Source organism: Pteropus medius, unplaced genomic scaffold, assembly GCF_902729225.1.
Source record: "Pteropus medius unplaced genomic scaffold, Ma_sr-lr_union100, whole genome shotgun sequence".
NCBI classification, from domain to species: Eukaryota; Metazoa; Chordata; class Mammalia; order Chiroptera; family Pteropodidae; genus Pteropus; species Pteropus medius.
In genome coordinates this window covers 3,189,367-3,196,687 of record NW_024351648.1, presented here as the reverse complement: position 1 = coordinate 3,196,687, position 7,321 = coordinate 3,189,367, and the positions used below count along the sequence as shown (strand labels likewise).

The 7,321-nt window shown below is 51.5% G+C and overlaps 1 non-coding gene across 1 annotated transcript; it reads left to right on the top strand.

Annotated features, from left to right (window-relative positions):
• The first annotated feature begins 217 nt into the window (after window positions 1–217).
• LOC120587386 (5S ribosomal RNA) lies at window positions 218–336 on the top strand. Its single transcript, XR_005648950.1, has one exon. It is a non-coding gene; the product is annotated as a 5S ribosomal RNA (ribosomal RNA).
• The last annotated feature ends 6,985 nt before the right edge of the window (window positions 337–7,321 follow it).

Below are 7,321 nucleotides of genomic sequence, written 5' to 3'. Positions count from 1 at the left end.
CGCCACCCTGACCCCCAAGTTTCCTTATCTATAAAACGGAGCTAAGAGAGTACTTACCTCACACTGTTTAGATGGGAACGAAATGAAATAAAGCACGTTACATGCTTGTCAAAGAACTCGTGGAGATTACTCAGGTCAAGCGGCTTCACAGATGTTCAGCCTGAGGCAGAGATGCTTCCGGAACACCTCTTCCCTTTGCCTCTCAAGAACAAATGCCGTCTACGGCCACGCCACCCTGAACGAGCCCGATCCCGTCTGATCTCGGAAGCTAAGCAGGGTCGGGCCTGGTTAGTACTTGGACGGGAGACCATCTAGGAAGACCAGGTGCTGTAGGCATAAAAAAAAAAATAAGGGCTTGTAAGCTGACAAAGTCCTTGCAACCTGTGAGGGTCAACCAAGGGTCGCCTCACCTAAAAAAACCCCAAAAAAAACAAAAAAACAACAACAAAAAAACAAGTGCCAGGAGAGTCTGCGTGGAGGGTCCCGGGCCCATGACCAGTGCCAGGAAGTGCCCCCGCCTGTCACCCAGAACCTCTGAAGGAAAAAGTCAAAAGGAGAAGGGGCCTGAAGGAAAGAAAATGAAATGGGCCAAGGAAATTTCACCAGGCAGATTGCTCAGATATAAAGACAGTCCAGGAAAACCTTTCCTGGGAGTTAAGTGACAGAGCATGACGTTCTTGGTACCAGTGATGGCGACTTGATTTCTCTGTTGTCTTCGCCTTAGGGACAGCTCCCTTCATGGACCTAAATACCAGAGTCAATTAAATATGCAAGAGGACGCGTATACATTTTAGGGGAAAGTAATGATTGGGACGAGTATACATTTTAGGGGAAAGTAATGATTGGGATGCCCTAGAAATCATGATCCTTCACCGTGATTTTCTCCTAATAGCCATTAAGATCTTAGTAAACCTGCAACACAAAACATCTCGTTCCAAGATTTGCTTTAAAAAAAAAAATCAATGCATACCTAAGTTATTTGTGTCAAAACTCATTTATTTTCACAGTGACACGGACTGTCAAACCTGACATCCTACTAATGACATCCGGTGTATTTCCATATTATTCAAATATTTCCTTTCATGAAGTGAGGACTCTGACTCTGACTCGCCCCGCCCCACTCGTCCTGTGGCCCACGTCTGTGCGTGAGCTCCGTTCCCACAGCCAGAGAGGGGTTCCCTGTGGCAACTAATTATGCCACCCGTTATGCATATTCATGAGTCTGTGAGCAGCAAGGAGAAACAGTTCCGGCCTAAACCGGGAACCAGTGACAGAGAGTCGCAGAATGACTTTTGATAATTATCCATTTTTGACGTCTCTCGGCGTATTCATTTTCTGTTGCTCCTGTAATGAATTACCACCGACTTTGTGGCTTAAAATACAGATTTATCATCTTGCACTCCTGGAAATGTCACATGGGTCTCACTGGGCTGAAATTAAGGGGTCAGCGGAGCTCTAGGGGTGAATCTATTTCCTTCTCTTATTCCAGCTTCTAGAAGCCTCTCTGGTCCTTGCCCACACATAGCCTCACATTTCAGAACCGGAAATGGGGCGCTGCTGAATCTCCCCTGCCTGCCGTCTCTGTCTGACCACACTCTAGAAAAAAGAGTCTCCACTTTTCAGGATTCGTGTCTTTAGATCATGGCCCACCTGGATAAGGCCAGAGACTCTCCCCATCTCAAGATCCTTAGCTCTCACTTCACCCGCCAAGTCCCCTTTGCCACGTGAGGTCCGCGTTGACAAGTGACACGTTCCGCAGTCGGGCCGTGGGCATCGTTAGTGGGGTTGGGGCGGCGTGGGGATGCTGCTTCTGCCTCTTGCCCCCCATCTTTTGCATCTGGTCTGCTCGAAGAGGCCAAAGATTATACAGTGTGTATGTTTCTGTGTGTGTGTGTGTGTGTATGTGGGGCTCCTTTTGCTCAAGGTCCTTTCATGAGAAGGGTCCACGTTCTGCATGCATGGTGGTTTAGCATTCCGTTGGCCAAGCTTACTGCGATTTTTATTTCTCTGTTCTTCTGTGGATGGGCATGTAAGTCGGGGACATCATGAATCATGCTGAGTGAATATCATCATACCGCTCTCTCGGTGTCCATGTGCACGTGTTTTCATCAGGTTTAGTTTTCAGATTGGAGTTTAGGGTTCCTAGGGTGTGCGTATCTTTGACAGTTGATAGCTAATTCCAGTTTTCCCTCCAGGAGAAGGGGACTAAGCCTGGCTTTCATCTTGCCCCCGGGCCGGGGCACTTAGCGGTGGTTCCAGTCATTCATTTGCTTATTCCGCCAGTGTCCACTGAGTGTCTGTCACGGGCCAGGCTCCATGCTAGGAGCAGAGAAGTAAAATGATGGAGGAGTCGGCCTGGACTTCACGTTCTCACGGACAAGCCTGTTCCCCAGACACGTCAGTGCTGAAAATACCCGACAAGACACCCATTGTCTTATGCTACGACCTCAAGGCAACCACGCAGGGCTGCCTGAGATGCTGTCAGGTGAATCATCTTTGTCCAGTGCGCCTGTGTCCTGTCTGCATTCGAGGAAAGGCTGCAAAGAGCAGCCTCTAGGGGCCTGTAATTTTGTGCAGTCTGCAGATTCTTAAGAGAAGCTGAGCTCTGTGAGAGTGTTGCCTGCCATGTGACAAGATGCCGGCTCGCTGTTTCGCTCCTAAAAAATAATCTCGTGTCTCTCGGCACGATAGGAGGCGTTCCAACAGGGCTCAGCCACGGGCCACTGTTTGGGCGGAGGTCATCTTTCCTCCCGTTAGTCTTCATGGGTGGAAAAGGAGCTTTAATTAAGTTCTGGAGCGCGTGAAAGCTTGAGTACTTTGCCTTACGTCCTGTGACTGGGAATAAAACAGCGATCCCTATTCTATGACACAGCAGCAAGAACAGCAGAGCTGTCATTTATTGAGTGTCTGCCAGGTCGTAGCCAACAGTCGTCAATAAACACCTGGTGGAGGGTGGAGTTCCGTCCCGGACATGAACCGGCTGGATTGGCAGGCGACGTGGAAGCATGTGCCATGGAGTCGGAGGGTCCCGGCTCGACTTCCGCGTCGTCCCTCGTTAGCTGGGTGACTTACGCACGGTCCGCACTTTTCCGAACTTCGGGGTCCTCCCCTGTAAAATGATGAACTCGGGCCCAGAGGGGGGTGAAGGAGAACACAGTGTGACGTATGGGTGGCGCCTCGCCCCATACCTGGCGCCTCGTCGGCGTTCAGGACTTAGTGGTTTGCACTTGTGGCTCCCTGGACATCTTGGACTTGTGGGCAAGGGGGCAGGGCTGGGTGCTGGACCCTGGGTCAGGAGTCCTCACCTGGGGCCCCTCTTTGCTCATGACCTTGAGCTCTGCGGGGTCGCCCACTTGGGTTAGTGAGAATTTCCCCTGCCTGTGTCGCCCGCTGGGTGCTTTTATTATGGACTCTGACCTCAAGCGCCCTGCCCTGAGCTTGTGAAGTATGGAGAGTGTCTCCTCGTCCACGTGAGTTGAGGAGAAATACGGATCTTAACGAAATGTGCCAAGACCCCACGGAGGTGCAGCCTCGGGGAAGAGAGCCAGCGACTGGTCTGCAGAGCCGCTGTGCCGGCCGGTTCAGTGCCGCCTACAGCCCTCCGTGTGGGGCTGCGTCTCAGGCCTGCGTGGCTCAGACCACCAGCTCTCGGGGCGATGGGCTGGCGACATGTCGTGTTCACTGAGTAGCATCCCTTCTGAACCGTAGGAGATGAATACCCAGTGCCGGCCAGGCTGGATCCTCAGCGCCCGCCATTCCTTATCTATAAACACCCTCTGAGGGGTGGTGGGCTGCAGGCTTGGGAGGGTCAAGAAGTTGGTGTGCAAAGACCCTGGCACCTTTTTCGATGCATCGTTGGCCCCCAGTAGTTGGGAGCTCAGGTACAGAGCGGTTAAGTAACTTAGCCGAGGACTGCCTTGATCCTGGGTCTTGAGCGACTCCAAAACTGATCTCTTATACAACTAGACTTTTCTACAACTAGAAAAGGCAGAGATACCCTAGGGGGACTTACATATATAAATATGACATTGAATATTTGTTGAGTAAAAGAGAGATATATATATTGGATAAACACATGAACGAATGAATGGATACATGAATGAAATATAAGACTGCTTTCCTACGGTACCTGAAAACATCTATCGTAGAGCCTTCCAGAAAGTCTGGCCCTAAATCCTTTCCTCCATTACCATTCCCAGCAGCCCACCTACCCCATGCGTTTGACCATTCTTGGGCTCTGTCAAGATGTAAATCGTGGGTGTGGGAGCATTTAATCCCAAAGCTCTTGGAAGTATCAGCCGAGGTTCCTCAATGAAAAAATATTTTTGTCTCAGTTTCTTGGATGATGAAGACGTCTTCACATATTTGTATAATCATGTGCACATCGATTCGGTGTGTGGTTAGAGTTTAGCCGCATGCCGGGTCTGCCTCTATGCGCTGGGAACACAATGACGATGCGGAGGGAGCAGGGCAGGCTCCGGGGAAGTGCTTCCATACTGGTAGTTTTCAGGGCGTTCTTGGTCAGGTATTCTGTTCCTTGAATCCAAAGGCCAACTATCATGTGTGCTTGACCATGGGGTCCAACCGCCTAGTAGGGATTAAAGAGCGAGCCGTGAACGTGATTAGAGTCTGAATGAGGAAGGCTCTATTCGGGAGCAGAAAATGGGGAGGAAACAGCCATTGTGTGGTTCTTCGCATCTCTGACAAGCGACAGCGAGCCTGAGGGGTTGCAGCTGTGTGCGTACGTGTGCGTGTGCGTGTGTGCGTGTGCGTGTGTGTGCAGGTGTTTCTTCAACGTCTCATGGCCAATAACTCAAAAGGCACATGTTGATGCTCTTATTGATTAACTCAAATATACGTGGCACAGGACGGAAGGAGTCCCATGGATGAGACGGTCCCGTCTCCTTGCCTGAAGCTTTCCCCAGATCGGCGTGATGATTGTCTTTTGTCTTCCTCTAGTTTTAACTGTGCTCGGAGCGACCCTGCCTTGCGAGCTAGAAAGAGTTCTGAAGTCATAGCCCCTCATGACAGGCACCCTTACTGGGTTCCTGCCATTTGCAGCCTGGCGTGTCAGAGAGACAGTCTAGTCTGCTGTGGGCCAGGACATCTTGCTTCTTGGGGCCCCAGTCGGCCCCCATGAAAAATAGGATGGAGGCGAGGAGGTGGGCAGTGTGGCGTCTCTGTGACGTCTTGGGAGCTCGAGCATCCACATGTAGCCATGCCTGATTTTCCTCAGAGCGTCCTCACCGCGTGGGGTCCGGTGTCTGGGTTCCCCACGAGTGTCTACACGATGTCACATGCAGTTAGTTCTCAGTAACTACTTCCTGCGTGATCACTTTGTGGAGCTAAGAGGCGATGACACTTTAAATGGATAAGGTGGGATTGGTCCATGGAGAACGGCTTTCTCAAATGCATCCTGTCTCTGTTGCTATGGAGATGGGGCTGGCATCACTCCCTCCTCACCGACTATGCAGCCTCGGGCAAGAAACTGAATTTCAGAGCACTCGAGGTCACAGATTCAGGGAGGGAATCCTTGCCCAGAGGGAGTCAGGTGCTCCTCACCTGTGCACCCACAGGACGGTGCCCCTGACCTCACCCGCACGGGCACTGTGGCTTACCCATCCACGGTCCGCGTGCCCACCTAAGACGTCGCGTTGACACACAAAGCGTTTGACCTTGTCTCCTTCCTCCCTCTCCTCTGCCCTCGCGCCCCCTCTGAAACCTGGTCTTTAACCAATCTGGGACTTCCGATGTCTCCTTCACCCTCTTTTTATCGAAAAGTTCAGATTCAGCAAATCTCTGCGTTCATTTCAACCGATGAAACCCAAGACCAGGGGCCAAGACACGGCAGAGATAAGTTTCAGGAGGCAAATGTCTGCACTCGATTTAGACTCAGGCTGGGTTAACACACCATCAGCTGGATGAAAATGCAAAAACAAAAACAAAAAAAAGCTTTGAAAGAGTCTATTTCAAAAGGCCCAGATATTTGGTTCCATCGGATGCCGCCAGGGGGCGGACGGAGTTTTCTGGAGCTCAGAGGTCTCCCCACCTTCTGTTCAGAGGAGGGTCGTGGTTGGGGTCACTCCTGGCCTTGTCTTCCTCGGTCTCTGACTCTCCGCTTGCCTGTTCGAAGGCCGACTGCCCTGGCCTTGCATCACGTTTATTGCCTTCCCCTGGCCCACCTGCTGGTCTGGACATCTCTCTTAAGACGCAGAGGCCACAAACAGCGTAAGGAACACGAACGAGGAAGGAGACAATATGGAGTGCATGAGGAGGGTTAGTCCCTGGCCGCTCATTCAGCGTTCTGTAAACTTTCCGTGGCTTCCTCCAGCTCAGGAGCGAAAATGCTCAAAGAAGCTGGGTGTCTGGCAAGGTGGCCTGAGGACATGGCACGGGACTTTTTTCGCTCTGTCCAGGCTGTAATGACGTGTCACTGGTCCAGCCGGCAAAACCCAGTGGTCTCCATGACCTCGTGGCTGGTACGGAGCTGGCTGCTGCGCATCTGTACACGCGACATGGCGAAAGGCTGCATTTGGCACTTTCTTGTTCCAATGCTGAATGAAAGCAGAAGGCATGGCTTTCCACTGTGACTGAGGGAAGGCGCGTGCGTGCGTGTGTGTGCGCGCGTGTGTGTGAGTGTGAGTGTGTGTGTGTGAGTGTGAGTGTGTGGCCAGGGGAGGGCGTGGCTTCATCTAATATTGTACAGAGTTCTCTGCTCAGTAAACCAAGATGCTCCTTACAGAATGAAGATGCTGGACGAGGCAGGGGCTTTCCTGAGTGGTCGTCTCGGGGACTGGGGGAGCCGTCAGGTCAAGGATGAGCCTTACCAGCTCGGGGCTGTTGGGCCCCGAGATCGAACCTGGACTCAGGGCCAAAAGTCTTAGTCCTCACTACTGCCTCTGGCCTGCCACCTCTGGGACCTACAGTCTTTTCATCTGTGTTTAAAGAAGGATTTTGCATGCGTATAGCTAAGGCTGTTGTGAGGATCAAACAAGACAGTGGATGTCAAAAGGCTTTATAAATAATAATGAGTTTTATAGTAAGAGGCAAAGCTTACTTATCAGTTCAGATTAGGGTTGGTGACACATAGGAGACCCAAACTCATAAATCAAAAGGGCTTAAGGACAATACAGATGCTTACTTCCCTCTCATGCAAAAGATCAGAGATATGTGCTTCTGGCCAATGGCGGCAGCTCCGTGAAGTCACCAGCTTCCCGGGCTGCTTCCAGCTTGGCTGCATGTGGCCTGATCCTCCTAACCCAAAGTGGCTTCTAGGGCTCCAGCCATCCCATCTCAGTTCCTGACAGCAAGCTGGTGGAAG